At 43.9% G+C, this 21,668-nt stretch overlaps 1 long non-coding RNA gene across 1 annotated transcript in view; it reads left to right on the plus strand.

Moving 5' to 3' along the window:
* Nucleotides 1-17,105, plus strand: part of LOC138581127 (uncharacterized) — a 196,786-nt gene extending 179,681 nt beyond the window's left edge. Inside the window, exon 2 of the long non-coding RNA XR_011304448.1 lies at nt 16,311-17,105. This is a non-coding gene — a long non-coding RNA (uncharacterized lncRNA). The remainder of the gene's footprint in view (nt 1-16,310) is intronic.
* The last annotated feature ends 4,563 nt before the right edge of the window (nt 17,106-21,668 follow it).

Genomic DNA, 21,668 nt, shown 5'->3' on the forward strand with positions numbered 1-21,668 from the left:
GAGTTGGCAATACAGTCAAGGATTTTGAGAAGGAAGGGAACTGTGGTGATGGGCCAGTAATTAGTGGGAAGGGTGGGATCGAGGGTAGCTTTTTTGATAAGGGCTAAGACCCATGCTGTTTTGCTTAAGGTGGGTACGTTATTGGAGGTGAAAGAGGCATTAACAACATCATCTCAGGCAGGGGCCATTGTATCTGTACAAAGATTGATGATATGGGAAAGACAGAGATATGATATGTTATTTATAACGTGCTTAATAACCAGAGGTTTCTAAGCGCGGGCCCGGGGATCGAACCTGCATTGCTCCGTGTCGTTTTGTATCCAAAGTGAGCACGCTGCCTCTGAGCTATCCTCCCGAGACAATCATCAATTCTACGGTTGGAGGGTTTGAGGTGTAGCAGTGTGGTGGTGATGTCTTCCATGGAAATGAGCGAGAATTGAAATTGGGTAGTTGACGATTGCTGGAAGAGCGGCAGGATACTGGGAGGGGGGAATGAGTGCAGGCTGTTTGGAAAGGAGTTGTTTCTTGGAAGTGATTTTGTCGTGTAGTTTGTTGATTTTGTTCAAGAAGGCTGCTTCGATAGTTGTGCACCATGCTTTGTCAATTTGGATGAGAGGCAGTGGGGGTGGCATGTTCTAGTTCTTTGAGTATCGAGAACAGTTATTTTGGGCTGGAACTAGCTTTGTTAGTTCAGGTATTGAAGGAGTTATCTTTGGTCGAAATAAGGGTGTTCTTGAATGCATTGGAGGCATTGTGGAAGGCATCGAGGTTGAGTGGTGAGGGATTTTTTTCTCCATGTGCGTTCTAGGGAGCGCTTGTGACGGCAAAGGTTGGTGAGTTGTACTGTGAACCAGGTGTTGGCTCTTCTGCCAGGTATAGGGATTTTAGGTTTGAGAGGTGCATGAAGGCCAATAGTGTGTGAGAGGACCTAGAAGATCCGAGAGGCCTGGGTTTGTGGATCATTGCAAGCAGGTGTGGATTTAGAGAAATGTGCCATCCATCTGGGGGCTAAGCAGGCTTCAGTGAGTCTACGCGTGTTGCGAGAGAGGCTAGCTGCAAGTTTGATCACCACGTATTGCGTCATTGTGGAATGGGACAGGCAGAATTTGATGACTGAATGGTCGTACCAGGGTACTGGCATGATGGTACTGATGGAAACAGAGCTGTTAAGGGTGAGGATCCAGGCTAGGATATGTCCTTTCGAATGGGTAGGGGAATGGATATGTTGGGTGAAGTTTAACTCAGTGAGTTACTTGATCAGGTCTTTGGCTTTAGAGTCTGTGGCATCACTGAAGCCGAGGTTGAAATCTCCTAGTACTAGGAATTTGTTTGCAGGCTTGATGAGAGGGGAAAGGAGGAGGGGAATTGATTGATTGATAGATATTTTATTTCTATCCCGCTCGTACACAAGTGTTTCAGAGCGCGACAAGGCAAGGGAGGGGAACAGGGGAGAACAAAACAGCAATCTTACTAGGCCCAGTGACATTGAGAATGCGCAAGTGCATGAATTGAATGTTGAGTTCTGTGCAGTTAAGGTGATTCAGTTGTTGGTAGACAATGAGGATGTTGATGGTGGTTTGTGGGTTAATCAGGAGCTTGGATAGGAGTAGCTCGTAACCTGGTTGGGGGTGATGGGTATCTCTCTAAAGGCTAAGCATGTTTTGCTGAGGAGGGCAATGTCTCCTCCTGTTTTATCTGATCTGTCTGTTCTGAGGATGGAGAAGTTAGGAGGGATGGCAAGAGAGAGGGACGGACCTGCTGCATTGTGTAGCCAGGTTTCTGTAACGAGCAAGAAGTCGAGGTGGTGCTCCTCAATGAGGCCATGAATATTGGTAGCATGCACCCAGAGGTAACAGGCGTTGATCAGGGCCCCATTAAGTGACAGGGTGAGATCCCGTGAGTGTTTGCTCTGTGGGGAATTGGGGGGAGGCGGACAGTGATAGTTAGGATCGTGTTGGAATGGTTAGTGGGGGGGCTGGGTGCGATCAGAGAGGTAAGAGGATCTTTCGCCCCTGAGATAGGGTAACTTAAAGGTTATTACCCAGATTGACGAAAACAATTGTCCGAATGACACAATTGGCCCAATTACAGTGGTCCTAATTGACCTTCCCTTCTGTACAATTGACCGTTTGATTTTATATATATATATATATATATATATATATATATATATATATATATATATTGGGTTGGTTTGGGTTTTTAATAATATAAGGGTATTGGGTGGGGGTTTGCGGGGGGTTTCCCCGCATATATATCCTAATTGACCTTTTAAATTCGGTCAGTTGTACAGAAGGTCCATTGTCATTCATTGATATTGATATTTTATTTCTATCGTGCTCGTACACAAGTGTTTCAGAGCGTGGCAAGGCAAGGGAGGGGAACAGGGGAGAACAAAACAACAATCTTACTAGGCCCAGTGACATTGAGAACGTGGAAGTGCATGACAGAGGGGGAGGGGAATATTGCATGGAAGGGGGGGAGAAGAGGAAAGTGCAGTGCAAAGGAGAAACAGATAAATAATAATAAATAAATAAAGGCAACAAACAGTGGTAGTGCAGCCAGCAAGTGGCAAGTGCTGGGTTTAAGGCAGCAGACAGGGTAGGTCTGATAAGTGCAGGAAGAAAACAGTGGGGGGGCTGTATGGGTACAGATACAGACCCCATTGCAAGGGGTGGCACGGAGGCAGTGCAGAAGGGTGGCAGGGTGAGCAAGTACCTAGGTCCGGAGGACAGAGGGTGGCCAGGTGCACGGTGCCAAGATACAACAGATCAGCAGGGAGAGTGGGAGCGAAGGCAGAATCAAAGATCAAAGAGGAAGGTCTTGAGGTGCTTCCGGAACTGGAGATGGTTCTCCTCAAGTTTCAGAGTGGCATGGAGGCTGTTGCAGAGAGAGGCCCCAGCCGAAGATGGAGATCTACCCCAGCTTGTTTCTTTGAAAAACGACTGACCCTGAGGGAGTTAGAGGTAGAGGAGCGAAAGAGCTTGAGAGGGGAGGTATTTGCGGAGGGATAGCTGAAGGTATTTTGGACCCAGGCCCCAGAAAGCCTTGTGGACAATGCAGAGGGTTTTGAATTTAATCCTTGCATCCACTGTGACCCAATGGAGAGATTCAGAGCTGGAGAGATAAGATCCCAGGGCTTGAAGCCAAGGACAAGTCTCGCAGTCCTGTTCTGGATTAGTTGCAGAGGGCGGAGAGTAGAGGCAGGTAGATTTAGAAAGAGACTGTTACTATAGTCCAACCTAGAGAAAACCAGAGCTTGGGAGACAGTGAGCTTCTGGGGGATGGAGAGGAAAGGCAGAGTACCTCTGAGGAGGTGCAGTAGGAAGTTTTACTTTTTAGGGACATCAGAGATGTGGGCGGAGAAGGAAAATGTGGAGTCAAAGATGACCCCGAGGTTCTTAGCCTCACAGGTGGGGGTTGGAGGAGGGCCAAGGAAGGTCAGCCAGAGAGTGAGGGGAAAGGATGGTGATGGTGTGCCAATGAGGAGGATCTCCGTCTTGCTGGCATTCAGACAAAGATCATTGGCAGCACACCAATCTTGAATGGCAGTTAGGCAATAAGAGATGAGAGAGGGAGAGGAGGTGGCCGAGGTCAGCCTGAAAATGAGATGAGTGTCGTCAGCATAGCACTGTAAACTTGAGCAGAAAATGGCAATGCAGTGGGCGAGAGTTGACAGGTATTGGTTGAAAAGCCAGGGTGAGAGGTTAGACCCCCTGGGAACACCACATGTAGAGAGGAAGATAGATGATAGGCGGACCCAAGTTGGACCTGGGAGGGTCGATCAGAGAGGAAAGAGGTCAGCCAGGCCAGAGCCTGAACAGTGATACCCATGTTATCATGGAGACGGTTGAGCAGGATGGTATGGTTGTCTGTGTCGAAGGCAGAAGAGAGTTCAGACAATAGTGATTCAGTCAATTCGTATACAACCAGCTTAAAGGCTTTCGAGCAGGTGCTTGAAGTGATGTTCTGAAGCAAAGCATGGCTTTTCTCATGATACCTAGTCAGGGCTGGGTGTGCTGTAGGCAAGTATCGGGAGCGGCAGTAGATGTATTAAGTGGGGATGCTGTGGGAGGATTTGCAGGCTGGAGTAGGGGGTTGGTGGTAGTAGTCCAGGGGCTGAGGTCTTGGAGGTCTTTGTCCTGCGGGGAGTGTAGTTTAGTCTGCCATATGACATGGGCCTTAAGGTTGCATGTAAGAAAAGGTGGTGACTGTTTGAGAGTTGGGGAGGCTCTGATCAGTGAAGGTAGAAAGGGTGTGGGTGGGGGTGTTAGCTGATCTCAAATATGATGTGCTTGTTAGGGCATTGTAGCTATTCAAATGAAATGGAGGTTGTATCGCTAACAGCTAGGGGTGATCTGGGAACACAATGTAGGAGCAGAATAAAGGGAAGAGTGGGGTGGTTTTCAGAGTCTGTAACTAGGGGTCTGAGGCAGGCCTTAATTGCGAAGATGGTGTCAATGGTGGGGTATGGATGGCTTTGGCCAGGGAGGAGTAAGGGTGGCAGGAAGGGAGTAGGTTGGGGAGTAGGAGCAATAGTATGGTGTGCAGCCAATCTAGTGAAGGTGGCAATGTGGTTAGTTGTGGTGCAGAGGGGGCTGGGTCAGTGGCAGTCATAGCATAGTTGTGAAGCTTAGCAGTTGGATAAAAGGTTGAAGTGGAAAAAGTTTTGCGAGCATGTATGGCATATGCAAGCGTACTGGGCAAGCCACTTTTGCTAATGCAAATGGAGGGACCAGTAATAGTGTGGCTGAGTGAGAGGCATCCTATAGGGGCTGGAAGTGGGTGGAGGTTGGAAGATGAGTGGTGGCACTCTTACCTTGTCGCTTGTAATAGAGGTTTCTAAGGGCACAGGAAACAATAGCAGGAGGCTGCATGATATTGGGAGCCTTGGTGATCGTGAGTGCATCTTGCTCTAGGAAATTTGCCCTACAGATTATTTTCTCTGAGGACTTTGGGATGAAAGCTCATGCAGTGTTGTTTTGCGGTCATTCGATTTTCTGTGGAAACTCACTCCCAACTTTCCCCCTAAATCTTTAAGGATCAAATGAAGAACAGAAATCTCTTGGTTGTTAATCGAAGAGGTGAATTTAAAATTTGCATTCAACCCATTTATCCATATGAATAATTAATCTATCGTTCCCCTTTGAGTATTCCAAATACTCAGGACACCATAAATATATCTCCTACAAAATGTAATCACTGGTCTAAATGGATTAGTATGTGTCAAAATATAGAGGTCTTCAAATTTTGCCATGTACAAATTACCACAATTAGGGCCAAACACTTCCTCTATTGGAGTCCCTTTATTCTGTAAATAGAATACATTCTTAAATCATAAATACGTTTTGCTCAATGCTATATCCAATAGCTCTACAATGAATAAAGGAGGTACCGAATGCAGAGCTTCTCTCAAGTCTAAATAGTCTTTCTTTACTCTAAGGGTCTGTCCCTGGGGAATGTTGGAATGCAGGGATGCTATATTCATTGGGCAAAATAAGAGGTGATGGCTGGAAGGTTTGGAATTAATCCTAACTGCTGGCATTCCTCTGGGCAACCCTCCAGACCATCATTCTTCAGCCTGCCAAGAAATCATAGAAGGGGAAAGACCATATGCAAATTAGGCTTGGTACCACCGCAAAAGGGGCAGTCCCCCCCAGAATGTTTTGGACTTACTGGGTGTTAGGCAGAATCACCTGCAGTACCCTTTGGGAACACTACAGGTAATTAGGACTACAAGTGTAAGCACAATTTCACCTTTGGTACAAGCCCGTACTACACAGTAAAGTGGTACCGATGGCTGAGCAGCTAGACTTATCTCAAGAGTTTAAGTGAGCAGTAGAACAAGTTACACAAAGGACCAATACACTGATTCAAGCAAACACTTGCTCAAGGGTTCTTAGTAAAATAATTTACATTTATTTACTCAATCATTTGTAAAACATTACACTAGCACAAGCAGCTCAATATCAGACACTAATACACCACAAAAATCAAACCGGTAAGTAACTGAACAAGTTTAGCTCAAAAATGAAGTAGGAGCAACATGGCACTTCAGATACTTAGAAAAGGGAGGAAAAGACAAGGTTATAAGAATAGACAGCCCAAATACATTCATAGGCAGGGCAAAGGGTTTCAGTTAAATACAACCAGAAATTCTTCTCAATAGGCCTGGGCCAAAGTCAATGGTTCAGAGTCTTTTGTATAGGTTAGCACAGTTCTGGTATGTAACGGTTAAGTCTTTGCCACAGATATTTAAAGGATTTGGCTAAGCGAAAAGTTTGATGAATGTTAAGGGAAGGACAAGCCTTCGTGGTTGAGGAAAGTTTCACGCACTTTCTCTATGGCCGAAAAGATTTCCGGACCGTGTTTGCACAGTACCTTTTAAATGAAGAAAGCTGTAGCTGAGGCCGTTGTTCCTGGCAGTTCGAGCAGATCTCGCTGTTCCTGAGCTTCAGTCGTGGGGACAAGAAGAAGGACGTCGGGAGGTTCCTGCACTGCCCAAGGAAGAGGCCAAAAGCTGTAACCAAGACGTCGGTTTAAGGTGTGAGTGCCTTAAAGTCCCCCTGGTTTCCTTCCCTCTGGCTATCCGGGTTTCAACAGCACTCTGAAGAAAATTCGACCAGAATAGGATGGTGTTCAGGTGGCTTGCGAGTTGGCTGTTCCCACCAAACTCAAGTGAAGAAGTTAACCTTGAAGGGCTTCTCTGTCGTCGGAGTTTCAGGCAATTCGTACCTGCATCAGGGCTTCACCGTCGTCCAGGAGTTGCAGCAGTCCTCTTTCTTCCTCTCCTCTTCGGTTCTTTCGTTCCAGTGGTCGACTCTGCTTTCCAAGTCCCAGAGACCTGCTTTTAAACAAGTAACTAGAGCAAGGGAGAAACTGGATGTAGTGCACTCAACTTTCTTAAATCATATCTGAATGCAGCAGAAATTATACATGAGGTTCCCCTTGATGCCTCTAATAGTGATATACAAAGTAGTTATGGTGTATAGTCGTACTGTGCAAATAGATTAATAAATCATAGTATTCAATGCTCTCTAAATGAAATTCCAATCTCATAACAAGTTCAAAAATGATAGATGAAACTGTCAAGTATGTGAAGGGTGGTTTTAATTCAAGTACAGCCAACACGTGTTTCGACCAGCAGGTCGTTATCAAGGCCAAGATGTTACTGAGGGTTAATCCCTAAATGGTTTTGTTAGGAAACTTCATGGATGAAGAAAAATTGTTGCAGTTAATACGGACTGTTGCCTGCAGTCTGTTGTCTGCAGACCTTCACTTGGGATTCAACCCAACACTAGATCACAAGGTATTGGAACCTTGTTTTTCTGTTAAAGATTTATTGAAAAAACTGGCCAATGCGCAGCACTTTTATTCTTCACAAGGCATTTGAACCACACATTAAATGGGCTGTTTCCTCGGATTTACTTAAGAAGCAACAGTCCGTATTAACTGCAACAATTTTTCTTCATCCATGAAGTTTCCTTACAAAACCATTTAGGGATTAACCCTCAGTAACTTATTGGCCTTGAGAACGACCTGCTGGTCGAAACACACCTTTTTCAATGGCACAGACGGGCTAATAAACGGTGGTATGGAAAGTTGCCCAGAGCATTGGCAGTGGTTCAGATTTATTCAAAACCTTCCACCCATCACTTTTGTGGTTGTAGTATGTTACCCTTTGTGAGGGAGGGTATGCCCAGATGTGGGTCCCTTGCTCGCTGCGCCATAGGGAACTAAGCTGCACCTCACTGAGGAGGCCCTACAACGCCAAAATATGTTGCGAGTTGCTTGTGTTTCTGTGCAGAGAGGACCTGGTCTAGCAATTTGGGCTTGGCTGTTACCATTGGCGGCAGTAGCTGACTGATTTGCATATGACTCAACACCTTTTGCAATGGCGCAGAAAGATTTATTCCAAACCTTCCATGCATCAATTTTTTGGTTTTAGTTTGTCCCGCTATATTCATTGTCACAATCCTGTTTTACCATTAGAAGGAGTTCCTTCAATCAGGTTGATGACATCTCTCGAGTCAGGGAGGAAGTTCGCTGTCTCATGGGCTAGTGATTTCAGAGACTAATCTATAAATGTGCCCAAAGGTTCTTAGATCGTACCACATAAGGATGCAACCCGACAGTCTGAATGATTTTGTGGATTTTGATTAGAATATAGAAGACTGGAATTTTAGGATTCTTTTCATTCAAGAAGGCTCATTATTATTAAGGAAACCTAGATCTGGACCTTTTTGAGTGATTTGAAGGATCTCTTCTCATAATGAATTGACTGAATCACCATTAAGGGCACAGTTATGATCAGTGTTATCCAAACTTCTTAATGCCTCTGTATCATATTTGCTGGCATCTTGAATAACTACCCCCTCTCCCCCACACCCTCTTTTGTCTGCATTCTTGATTACTATGCTCTGGACGTTTCTTAACGATTTGACAATATAATCTTTTTGTTGACTGAAATTTAATTTAATTGATTTTTGATTAGAGTCATATATACGGTCAAAACCCTGAATAATTGCTTTCTCAAAAGGCATTACTTTCTTACAGAGCATGTTGTTAGGTGGGACAAAGGAGGATTTCGGTCAAAAAGGCATGATGTCTGTAGTCTGCTCAGAGTCAGCACAATTGCCCAATAAATCAGGAAGTCTGTTCTTACTCAAGAATTGTCGTAATTCTATTTCTTATGTCATTTTAGGTATACTGTGCATAGGAACAAATGAAAGACCTTTGTCTAACAATGAAAGTTTATTTCAGTGACATTTTTAGATTAAATATTAAAGATCGCTGAGGCTTCTTTTATCTCCGAAATGCTCGCCTTCTGTTGGGGAAATGTCTAACCTTTGGGTTGAGTTTCTGTGTTATTCGATGTTGGCATTTGTAGGAGGGAATCCCCTCTTGGACTTTGTCTGTAGCATCTTTGTTCTAAAAAAGGTCTATCAAAATGCCTATAAGCCCCATTATAGTTGGAATTGTGTTCTTGGTCCGAACCCATCTTTCTGAAAACGTTACCCATCATTTTCTGTGACCTAAAAATTCAGATTTAGTGAATTGATTATTACGACCCAATGAGAAGTTCCTACATAGTGTGCATTCAAGTGTGTATAATCCTTTTCTTTGTTAAAGGCTGTTAGGTCTTTTTTTTATTTATCAATTTTTTTGCCAGTAATGGATTTGATGATCCTGTTGTTTCTCAATCATTTCTACGTTGTCCTTGGCCTTCTGTACAGTGGTGTCTGTAAGGAATGCTTGTTCTGCTCTTTCAAGTTCTTGAGCAAATGTATTGCTCACTTCTTGTGCAGTTGTGACTGTAAGCAAAATCCAATCTTGCAGAACTTCATGGCTGTTTGTGAGAAAAAGGGTTTATATTCAACATCACCTAAAGATCTGCACAATTTATTACATACTTGTAGTCCTATAGGAAGGATATTTCCCCTCAAATATTCTTTTAGCATATCACTATGCATTTGGCTCCTGAAATGATTCTTCTTGAGTCTTAATAATAAATCACTGGCCATTTTTGTGCTACCACTCGATCGAAACTATTCATTTTTTTTTAAAACGATGGGCCACTAATGGCATCTGTTAATTGTTCCTCTGAGAACTATAAAACATCTTGCGCTGCCATTTTGAAGTATTTGAGCAATTGCAGTACACCTAAATTATTCTTAATAGAATAGTTATTTTGAAAACATCTTCTCTGAAAATAAGCCGCACTGGAAGATAACAAGAAAAAGGTAGGTCATTCCCATTACCTATCGACTGCAGGGACAGGATATACATGCAAAAGCCCAAATTGTGTCAGATGGGATACATCCAGATAATGTTTTCACACCATATTGTCACAAGTGGAGATGCAAAAAGCTATCATGCTGTTAAGAGGAGGTAGCTATCAGCCGAAGAACAAACAAAGAAACATTGTATGCATATTTAAACGACAGACTATGGTGGAACTTCTCAGAGAGGCCCTTAGAGTAATGAGACAATTTAGACTTGAGAGAAGCACCGCATTCATTACCTTCTTTATTCATTATAGAGCTATTTTAGATAGCGTTGAGCAAAATGATTTCCCATTTAAGAGCTTGTTCTATTTACAGATTAAAGGGACTCTAATGGGGGCAGCTAAGAACTTTTTTGATGGACTCCATGATCAGAATGAGTAGCATCAACTAGGTGCCGTTTAATTGATTTACAGCCTTCACTTTATCTGTGGTGCAATGCAAATCTCCGAGAAGGAAGTTGGCAAAAAGGTTGCAAGTTGGTCGTGATAGACGTTTATTTTCAGTACCAAAAATCTATCTAGCCCTACCTCTATGAGGGGTTTCCCTGACTCAAAACTAATACTAAAGGGTCTACAAGAATGTCAGTCGAAACAAACTCCACCGTCCTGTGTCACAACCTACTTCTATCCCTCACATTATAACTAAAGGATAAACTTTGGAAAGTTCCTTCTTCAGGAGAATATCTCTCTTTTCCTGTTGCCTGGATAGCATCCAAAAGAATGTTTTCTTGCAACAGAAATGTCAGAGGGAATTCGTCATTTCCCCTGGCTTGCGGGTTTCACACAACCCTTATACAAGGTTTGCGCCTGGGAGATTGACTCCCTTCTCCTGGTGTAAATCTACACAGTTTCCAATAAAGCTAGGGGGAATGACTCCCTTCAGCTGATGTTTCTAGCACAACTCCCAGTTCGGGACCAGGAGAATGCCTTCTTTCTCCTGGTATTGCTTGGCACAGTTCACAACAAGGCCAAGGGGAATTACTCACGTTCTCTGGCTCTTTAACTCAACTCCTAGTTAATGACTCCCTTCTCCTAGTATTACTTGGCACAGTTCTTTCTCACAATCCTCTGCTTGATGTACACTTTGCCACTCTCTTTAGTTGTTAGCAAAGTCCCATCCCTTTCTCTGTGGATCACCAGGCGTAATGCTGCCACTGCAATGAGGATGTTCTCCTTGCTTGCTCAGTTTCGTTTTGTTGGTGTCCCAGACCTTTCTCTGGTGGTCAGTAGGCTTATTGTTGCCACTGCAATGAGGAAGAATTCCTGTAGTACTTTCAGCATTTAGATTCAGGTCCCAGACCCTTCTCTGGTGGTCAGTGGTTCTCTGTTTCCCATTGTGATGAGGAAGATTTCCTCTAATACTCTCAGTATCTGCTTTTGGGTTCCAGACCATTCTCTAGTGGTCAGTGGTTCTCTCTCTCTGACTGTGATGAGGAAGATTTCCTCTAATACCCCCAGTACTTGCTTTCGGGTCCCAGACCCTGCTCTGATTATTCCCAGTAGCGGACTTCCCACTACTGATCCGAGAGGGAACTGTGTGAACCAGCCACCCTTCCAACCTTGCACCCACTCCGGTCCTCCCATACCTTCAGTTACCTTTTGTGGGATTGTGGTAAGTCACTGGGACTTCCTGGGACCGCAGGTCTTCTCTCTGTCTCTGCTGGTTTACTGCCATTGCTCCATCGGCTGCACGGTAATGCTCCCATCTGTTCCGTGGCTCTGTTCTATGGCTTGGTCTTCTGCCCGGATTCGCTCCTGCAGAACTCGTGGCGGACTCCCGCAGCACTTCACCTGTGTCCTCTTCCCTCTGGTCCTGAGGCAGCTTCTGGATCTCTTGTGCTAGTTCACCTCCACACTTGCTTGCCAGACTCTGGGGTTTGACATGACTGCGCTTGACATAGCTGGGCTTCACACATTTTTTATAGTCTGTTGTTACTTTTTATACTTTGTGTCCAGTTCCTCCCATGGGGCCACCTCATACCATTCCTAGCACAGTCAATGGCCTTCATGTCTTCCTCATCCTGGTACTTTTGACTTTAGGTGTATCTCCGTTGTTGCAACAGTGTATGGGTTTACTCTCAATGAAGTGGTTCTGAACAGTGGCAAGGGCTAGGGAATATTGGGGAGTGACAACATTTAATGTGCTGTACACCAGGCGATCGTCCTTTTGCCCAGAGGTGCAGTCCCTCTGCATGTGGTCCTGTGGCATTAAACCACCCCTACTGACACTATTGGGCAGCAGCCGCACCTCCCTAGCCTCATGGAAAAGGGCTCACCCTTGGGGAGAAGTGACAACACCTTGTGAAACGTCACAGTAAACATAGGCCCGCATTCATGCCAATTTTATGATTCTTTGCCTTTGATGGTGCCCATTATAGACAAGATATTTGAATTGTGCATTCTAGTTGTTCTTAGTTTTGTGCATATAGGCTAATATGTCACATCGTTTGGGGAGATGTCTCTGATAAAATAAGGTAACCTGCACATGCGTTGGTGTTTAGAAATACTGTGGGGCAGCGTTTCATTATTCATTTTTTCAGCATCTACATGAATTGAGCCAAAGAGAGAAATCTCTTTACTTCACTGCCTAACATGAAACCCTACAGATATTTGAACTTTTTTTCACAAGTGCAGGATTATTAATGCTGTGACTTAGTCACATGATATAGTGAGGGGGTTAATTCACGCATATCATGTTTTGCTTCCTAAGCAAGGATGGGCAGCGAGGGTGATGTGATTCATATTCCTAACATAGTCACACAAGAATTGGTTGAAAAGTTAATTTGCGCGGATGAATACTTATTTGACTTTGAATTAAGTGGAGATAGCACAGGTTTGTCGTTAACCCACATTCAATTTGTTTTGTTTATCTCGATCTGATTGGTCGGAAGATCTTATTAATCAGTCCTGAGGAAGACATGGCATAGGCAAATTGGGACAAATATGTCAAAACCTGTTGTGGTTTTTCCATTTTATTTATAACATGTTTTGAGCTCCGAAGTCAGGAAGACATTCATGCATTTGGATTTTTGCCTCAGCTACTTGACCATAGATCATTATGTACAATTGATGGGAAATAACACACAAACCCGACACTAGGCCATTCCTTAATTTTCATGGACTGGGGTTAAATCATTTCCAGAGAGAGATGTTTTTGTCATTTATAAAGCCAGTTTCAAACTTTTAAAACTCTGTAGCCATTGCAATGTATGTGCTGTTTACACACATATATTCCTTATGATGTTTTTGGATCTATTTTGATTACTTGCAGTATTTTCTCATGCATTTAATACATTGTGTATTGCTGAATTCGTCTGTGCAATTTTGGCTGATGGCTACCTCCACTTAATAGCTTTTTGCATCTCCACTTGTAACAATATGATTTGAAAAAATTATCTGGACTCATCCCATCCGACACAGTTTAGTCTTTTTTATGTATTTCTTGTCCCTGGTGTCGATGGACGACCCACCCTTTTCTTGTTGATCCTGGGAGGTCTATGACATTCTAAGGTTTTCAGAACCATGGCTTTTAGGGGTCCTGGCTTCAGTCTGTTCATGTGTAAACACTGAGTCTGGTGATGGACTTTTGTGCCTAAGGGATCCCCCTGGGTTTCCCAGTGCCTTCATCATGGAGCAGTTGGTGGCACTTGGTCCACAGGATCATAACTACGGAATTGTAAGGAGCTGTTCAACAATATATAAAGTGCCATGAAGCCAAGTGAATGCTACAAAACACATCGCTCAGGGATTGTGTTTAACGGTTTATTCAGGACTGTTTACATTGTTGCACAACTCAAGAGGTTGAATGGTAAACAGTCTTCTTGGCTCAAAATAGTTCTCCAAAAGTCTCTCTGGGTCTGTCTCCGCTGTCACTCACAGTTTCTTCTACACAGTTGTTCTGTTGAATGATGCCTTGGTGGGTGACTTGCCTTACCCTGTTATAGGTGGATAGCGGTTCCAAGATGTCTCGGGTACTTTTGTTGAACCTGTAGGTTCTTCTTGATCAGGTTCTGCAGTGTCTCCCAGAAGTGAGGGCAATCAGGAGAGTTGCCTAACGCCTGATTGGATTCTGGCTCACTTCCCTACCTTACACTTCAGAACCTAGCACTGCCCAACCCAGTCTTACTCCCATCTTCACCAACTGGTCCCTCACTTGTGCCTGTGGGCCTTTTGCTACACCTTGTTGCTAACTCTCAAGCAGGCTTCTCGATGTTCAGCGAACATGTTTGTTCCTTCTCCACTTCTCCCAAAAAAAGAATAGGCTTGTGTTGGCTTACTCTGTCTGGCTTTCCCCGTGTGCTTCTTAGTTACCTTCTTGGCCCCACTTTCTCCATTTCTGCTTTCTCTCCTCTCCTCAAGCTAGCTCTTGTTTCAACGTATCGCCTTCCTCTCTTCTGAGGGTTTTCTGTATCCCCCCCTCCTTCACCTCCTCCAACCTCTTCTACTCCCTCCTCTCCCGCTAGCTGTAACCACTATCTCCAAATGTTCATGCGCTGCCAACTCCTTTTTCACCTGAAACTCCTCCTGCACCTCCAAATCTTCCTCCACTTCGAAGCTCCCGGTCACTACTCTGCAACTCCACACTATTCTCCCTCCATGGAATTTTAAAATGGAGCCTTTCCACCCTAGAATAGGCTTTAAGTAAGGACTTGCATCAGAGTATTATAATTATCCCTGTTCAGCAATTGGCTGGACCTCCTGTGCTTCACATGCCCAGGTTTGTCCAATTTAATTGTGTTGTCTTCCCTCCGAACACAGGTCGGGCCTCTAACGGGCCTGTCCACCATCTTGAATCTGCCGGAGTTACGTATGTGCATGGGAAAACACAGAGTGAGCGTCCCATTTGGAGCTGAGAAACCTCCGCCTGCTCCATAATCTGTTGCTCCGTCTCCATGCAGCAACAAGCAGGTCTCTGTTTGATGCTACTCTGGTAAACCTCTAGTTGTCAACACAACAGGTCAGACACCCTGATTCTGGTTTTACAGGGCCCAAAGATTTAACCCCAGTACTCTGGGTCTGATTTCTTATAGGAGCAGTAACGGCAGCATGAACCGTGTGGTGGACCCTTGAGGCTTTAGTGAGACCAGATGATTCTCCACATACCGTCCCTGGTCCTTAAATCCCATTAACACCCTGGGCAGGGGAGCCACCCAATCAGGTGGCTAGGAATGCGGGCTGACACTACCAGTTAAAGCACGCTTTCTATGCCACCTGATGGTCAGCTACCCTGCCCGCCTTCGCCCCCCCCACCGACCCCACTCTTTTTTAATCCCTCCCCCCAATTTCACTTACCTGTTAGCTGCTGCTCCCGTCCCCGCTCTGGTCGCCCTGGAAATGGGAGAGGGGCTCCATACGGATCCACGCCTTTCTATTCCATGACAGCCATGTTGGTACAGTATTTTCTCTCGGTGAACGGGACGCTGCAAGGCGTCTCCTTCACGGAAAGAAAATACTTTCAATTTAAAAAACATTAGCACCACGTAGCATGCTACCCGGATGCTAATGGCGATATGCCCCTCGGTGGCTGGGCCCACCATGTAGTTAATGGCCTGCCGCCCTCGTTAACTTGGGCAGCAGTCCGTTACCCATAGGGTGGGCCCGCCACCTCGGGGCATATTGCCTCATTGTAGGTGGTGGGCTATGGCCCTTTAAGTCACGCGACACCTACTTTACGGACCAGGCATGGGACGTCATCACAGTAGACAATACTTAAATGCTTGAAAATATGAAATATAAATATAATTAATGTTTCATGAAGACCAAAGATTAAGTGTGGCTGTTTCAGTAGATAACAAACAAACTTTGATTTTGTATTGTCACCTTGTTCAGTATCTAGTACACAGTTATGTGAATTATTTAGGTTGAAGAACTGTTGATATTGTAATTTGTTGCTGACTATATAAGGTTTAATATTGATTCCTTTTAATGCTTTCTTTACTTTAGCCAATATGACAGATCAGCTTGAAAGATCCCAGCAAATCATGCATATAAAAGTTCAAATCCATGCGTAGCTGACTCGGCCCTTTTTCCTCCTGAAATTGACAAAGTAGTTAACAATGACCTGGGTGATAATAACATCACATATTGCAATATTTGGAAGCAATAGGAACTTGTCAAGTGCTATAGAGAAACATAAACTTAGTGTTAATATTATTTACTTATTTATTATTGGAATGTGGCTGCTGGGAATGAAATACATCTAATAGAAGATTTTTTGATCCTCTGATCACATTGAATTGCATTTTTGAAGGAAGACATTTTAGACTATACTTTTTTATATATATATATATATTTTTTTTTTTAATTGGAGACTTATTTGAAAATGGAGCACAATATGTATGACATGTTTGATGCATAAATGGGAAGAATAACAGATTAAAACACTTAACACAATTTCCACATTAAATAAATGTAGGGCCTCAATTCAATGTGTGTTGAAATATTTATTAAACTCAACTTTCATAATAATTTTTAGGCAATGATTAGCTGGTGATATATTTATTACTATTACTTTGTGTTTCAGGAAATGGACACAAAAAAGAGCCCTAAACAAAAGTTGGAAACCATCCAGAATCCCACAGGCAAAGAAGACAACAGTCATGTCTCAAAGTTGGACAGTTCTCCTACCACAACTAAAACTCAGGAGAAAGTTGAGGATACAGACTTGCCTCAATTGCAGCTGGGGAAAAAGAAAGCAGACGACATGCGGTTTATGATTGCTTCCACAAACTGGTATTAGATGAAGTGATCATGCAAAGATGTTCTGCTCTTGCTGAATCTTAAGCTACAACAGCAGTTAATTTCTGAGGACCAGGCTGTGAAAAAAAGCTGTGTCTTGATAAGCTCATGGATATTGGCTGTTCATATTATGTTATTAAGGAATCAAAAAATAAGTTTGAATACATGTGCGATATTCTTGATATATGTGACACATCACACTTTATTTGCACTTTATTGTTCTCACCCCATGTAGTATGGGAAACATGTTTGTTTGTTGATGTTTTTAAGATGACTTGATTAGAACATGGACATTCATTCTGTTAAAAGCATGTCTAGGATTGACTGACCAGATCACATGCCCTGCTTGTGGAACTAGCTTAGTTTTCACATGACGCCATAATATCTTATCTTTGCAATGGAGGTAACTCCCTCTGTCTAGTTTATTGTGGTTGCATGGATTTCTGCTTTTAGACTAACCACAAAGTTGAATAAACATGTTGATTGCCTTTCAGTAAAGTCTTTTTTACCTTGGACTTGTATATTATTACCATTGTACTTGAATAAACATGTGCTGCTGAACTGTTCACAATCATAACAACCTGCATCCTCTAATTCATTGACCCATAAAAATAACCATGTGTTCATTACAGTTTCATTCATTAATTGGAAGCTTAGTGATGCATGTAGTTTTGATCTGACTGAGGTTTAAAAAAACACCAGCCTTCCGGAGGATCCTCTTGGCAAATGTTTATCTGGTCTGTCTTCATTATCGGGCAGGAAAATCATTCTCCTTACTTGATTAAATGAAATCAGCTTCCCTTGGCTAATTACGCATCTGTCTTGGGTGCACCATTGGTGAAGTCCTTTCTCTTGAAAATCTGCCTAAGGGTATTATGTACTCACCAGGACTCTCATATGAGTTCCCTGTAATTTGGCAGCACAGAGCCGTTAAGTTTGCAATGTAATGTAAACGGCATACAAGTGTGCATGGCGCCTTTTGTCCTCCACATTTACACTCCGCAGTGTAAAGTGAGTAAACACTGCCTGGCATGCTAACATGCCAGGCAGCATTTGCTTTGGATTGTGATCGCCGCATGGCAAGCAGCGCTCACAATTACAATTAAACACTCTCTGACATGCTCTCATAGCTCTCAACTATTTGTGTCGTAAAGGCGGGTGAAAACACCCGATTTTATTTTAGGCGGGTGAGAGGCCCATTAAAACGATGGGCGTGCAGGAGGCTTTGCGAGTGAGTACGCTGTTTGCAAGGCGGTTGACACCCGCCAAAAGCATGTGAGTTGAGAGCTCTCATGTCGTAGACTGTTTAATTTTCTTTTGTGAACAGTTCACAAATAAAATTAAACCCTCTCTGACAGGCTCGGTTGAATTGTAATTGTACACGTTCGATGCCATGCTCGTACTGCTCCTTCTCTCCACCATACAAATGATTGAATATGAGCTGCAACGTAAATGAATGAAAGACTTTTACGTCATTAATTTGCATTACGTGTTCATAGAACATGAGCCCAGCCATGTTGGACATAGGTATAAATAACACATTTCTTTACCGCAATTTCTTTACTATGAAAGAGTTATGGGGCAGGAGTTGGGGTGATGTTTATGGAAAGTAGGATGGGGGTAGGTGGGGGTCGGTGGGGGAAGTGTCCTCCCACCTTTGCAGTTAAAAATAATGTGTTGTTTTTAATTGCGATAAATAAATGCATTGTTCTAAGTACTGGATCAAACATTCTTGTCTGATACTTTACATTTGTTCAATCACTGTTTGTTGAATGACCAGCCAGATGTAGTTATGGAAAACAGAGGTCAAAAGACATCCTTTCCTAAAAATGTGTGTGTTTTTCTTTAACTAACCACAGCTCGTGTACTCATTCTCTGTCAGGATACTGTTTTGTGGGTCGCAGTTTGTGTTCCTTTAAGAGGTTAATCTGCCAGAAGGATAGTAGTTTTTATTGTTTTCCGGAAAGGTTTATAGTTCTGCCAGGAACACATTGACATGAAAAGGAACTTCGTGATGTGGGTAGGTTATGGAGCAGGGATATGCAACCTTTGGCTGTCCAGATGTTTTGGACTACAAGTCACATCAGCCCAAGCCAGTATAGTTAATGGGGACTTTGGGAGTTGTAGTTCAAAACATCTGGAGAGCTGCAGGGTGCAGACCCCTGTCATAGAGTCAAATCCTGACCACCATACCATTTCTCTTGAAAAGTGGGGTCTGTCAAGAGGTGGTTGTTTTCGGTCGCTCCCCAGTTGGTTGTTTCCAAGCTGAATGGTTGGGATGCACTGTACCCAGAGAAAACAAATGAAAAAGGTAACAGCGTCACAAAATCACAGGCATGTGTTAAGATTTCGTTTTTATCATCTGGAAAAGCTTCAAATGGATGACCTATTAAATTCCCATTGCCATGACAGACCACCCTACTCTGCCCCTGGCGCACCCTATCACTGGCTGCATTCACCAATCAGCCCTCCCACCCCCCACACCTCAGCACTTTGATTTAAGCCCAAGGTTCTGCTGGAAAAACATCTTGCACCCATCACTAAATCTCGGTGGGCTTGCCACACCTATATCTAAACTCCTGGAAACCCCTTCTCACACCTGGAACAATTGTCTTTCTCCAAACATTCCCTTGAAATCAGAAGAAGGTGTCAGCAGCTAGAATAATGCTGGGAAGTATCTAGTTTCCTGGCTGACAAAAATCCCTATTTTATCCACGAGAGAGCAAATAAACCCTTCATCCACATCATGGATGACAAATCTGAGAAAAATACAATAGGCCTGTTCAAAGTAATATATAACCTAATCAAACTTAGCTCACCCTTTTCCTCCGCAAGACCTACATAACCAATTGCAAAACTTATTTGCTTCCATGATTCAGAACCTCAAAATCAAAATCTCTTCCTTTCCGCCTCCTAGGAACTTTGGACCATTTACTCTGAATAAACCTAAAAGAACATTATACCATGAGCCACTCTTGGTCCCCCCTCTGACCACCGACAGGCTTCTGTTCCAATCCTTCTAGCAGAACACTTAACTCACAATCTCTCAATCATCGTCATCAAGATATTCAGGAGGGCACCTTACCAAACCAACTGAAAAAAAAAGAAAAGAAAAAAGAGAAGAAACATTTCATAGGGTCTCCCCTCCTCAAGAAAGCTTAGCAGAATTTCCTGTACCCTTCTAACTATTGTCGTATCGTCAACCTCCCTTGCATCGTCAAGGACAATGAACGAAAAACCCATTAAACGGCTCTAAAATAGGTTTCGAAAAGCAGTCTCCTGGACACTCGCATATCCAAATCTCCAATGGAAACAAGACGGCCATTTTGGTGATCAGAGATCATTTTTTCAAGTAAATTAAGATGTTTGATTTCCCCTCTTCCTTAATGTGTTTTGAACACATTTATGAAGTTTTGGGGAAATGCTCTTGTAATACCTCTCTTTAAAAAGGGCGATAGGACTAATCCTGAAAGTTATAGACCCCTCTCTTTATTAAATAGTGTGTTCAAGAGAATAATATTTTAACCTTGCTGCAGAAATGGGTTGAGGTGATTTAAAAAACTGGTCCCTACTCAAATAGGCTTTAGGGAGGAATTGGGAACTGCACACCAACTGCATGTTTCAATCTCTACCTAATCCTAGCAAAATGAATGTTTAACAAAAGGTAACCATTAGTAATTATCAACAAAACAACCTTCTTCATCTTGCCACTCTCAACTCTGACATCTGGCACCTCCTGGAAGAACTTGACCACGATGTCCTCGGTCTCACAGAGACATGGTTCATGGCCAGCTCTGTCACGAGCTTTGGCACTCTCTTCCCTGACGGCTACAAGATCCTCTCTGCACCCAGAACCACCCATTCTGGAGGGGGTGTAACCCTGATCTTTCCTGGGTGGATCCTGCCTCTATCATTCCCACGGACAAATACACTCCTCTTTCGAATGCCTTGTTTGCAGGCTCTCTCTCTTTTTCTCCTAGCCAGTTTCTTACCATGGCTACTGTGCACCGGCCTCCTGGTTAGATCACCACATTTCTCTGAGTGGGCAACCTCTCCTCCTCCCTCCTGGCATCAACCACTCAACTCCTCCTTCTTGAAGACCTCAACATCCATCTAGACTCTCCTTGTTCCTCCGCTGTACTCTTTCATGACCTCTGCGGTTCCCTCTCCCTTTCTATCCTCCCCTCTGGCCTGACTCACTCTGCAGGGAACACACTTGATGTCTTGATCTCCTCTGACCTACCCCTCTCCATCCCTCTGACCACTCCTCTCTCCTGGAGCAATCACTCCCTCTTCTAGCTTCCCCCTTCATTGTCCCGCCTCCCCATGGCTCCTATTGGCCAATTCCCCTGTGTGTGCTGGTGAGGGCCTAGCCCCCAGCACACGTGCACGCTGTGCCATTTTCCATCCTGGCACTGAGGTGAGCATGTGTATGTGGTCCCCCTTTCACCCTGTACCATCATGGCCCTGGAATATCCAGCGGGACTCTCGGGACCCTCGCGGGCTCCATAGCTGCCTTGCAGCTTCCCCCTTCATTGTCCCACCTCCCCATGGCTCCAATTGGCCAATTCTCCCGTGTGTGCTGGTGAGGGCCTAGCCCCCAGCACACATGCACACTGTGCCATTTTCCATCCTGGCACTGAGGTGAGCGTGTGTATATGGTCCCCCTGCCCCCCTGTACCGTCATGGCGCTGGAATATCCAGCAGGACTCTCGGGACCCTCGCTGGCTCCATAACTGTCTTACACAACTCATACTTAGATAGCTTTGCAACCATCAGCCTGATTCTATTCGTGACAGGATTGTAAAAGTTGCCTTGCGTCCCATACAGACATATTTGTGAAGATTAGCAAGTCCCACACATAGATAGAATTGTGAATGTTAGCCTGCGTCGCATCTAGATAGGATCATGAATGTTAGCATGTGCCACACTCAGATGGAATCATGAACATTAGCCTATGTCGCATCCAGAGAGGTTTGTGAAGGTTAACAAATGCCACACTTTGACAGAATTATGAATGATAGCATGTGCCACACTCAGATGGAATCATGACCATTAGCATATGTCGCATCTAGAGAGGTTTGTCAAGGTTAACAAAAGCCACACTTAGACAGAATTATGAGTGATAGCACGTGCCACACTT

Source organism: Ambystoma mexicanum, chromosome 3p (genome assembly GCF_040938575.1).
Source record: "Ambystoma mexicanum isolate Mex_15411 chromosome 3p, UKY_AmexF1_1, whole genome shotgun sequence".
NCBI lineage: Eukaryota > Metazoa > Chordata > Amphibia > Caudata > Ambystomatidae > Ambystoma > Ambystoma mexicanum.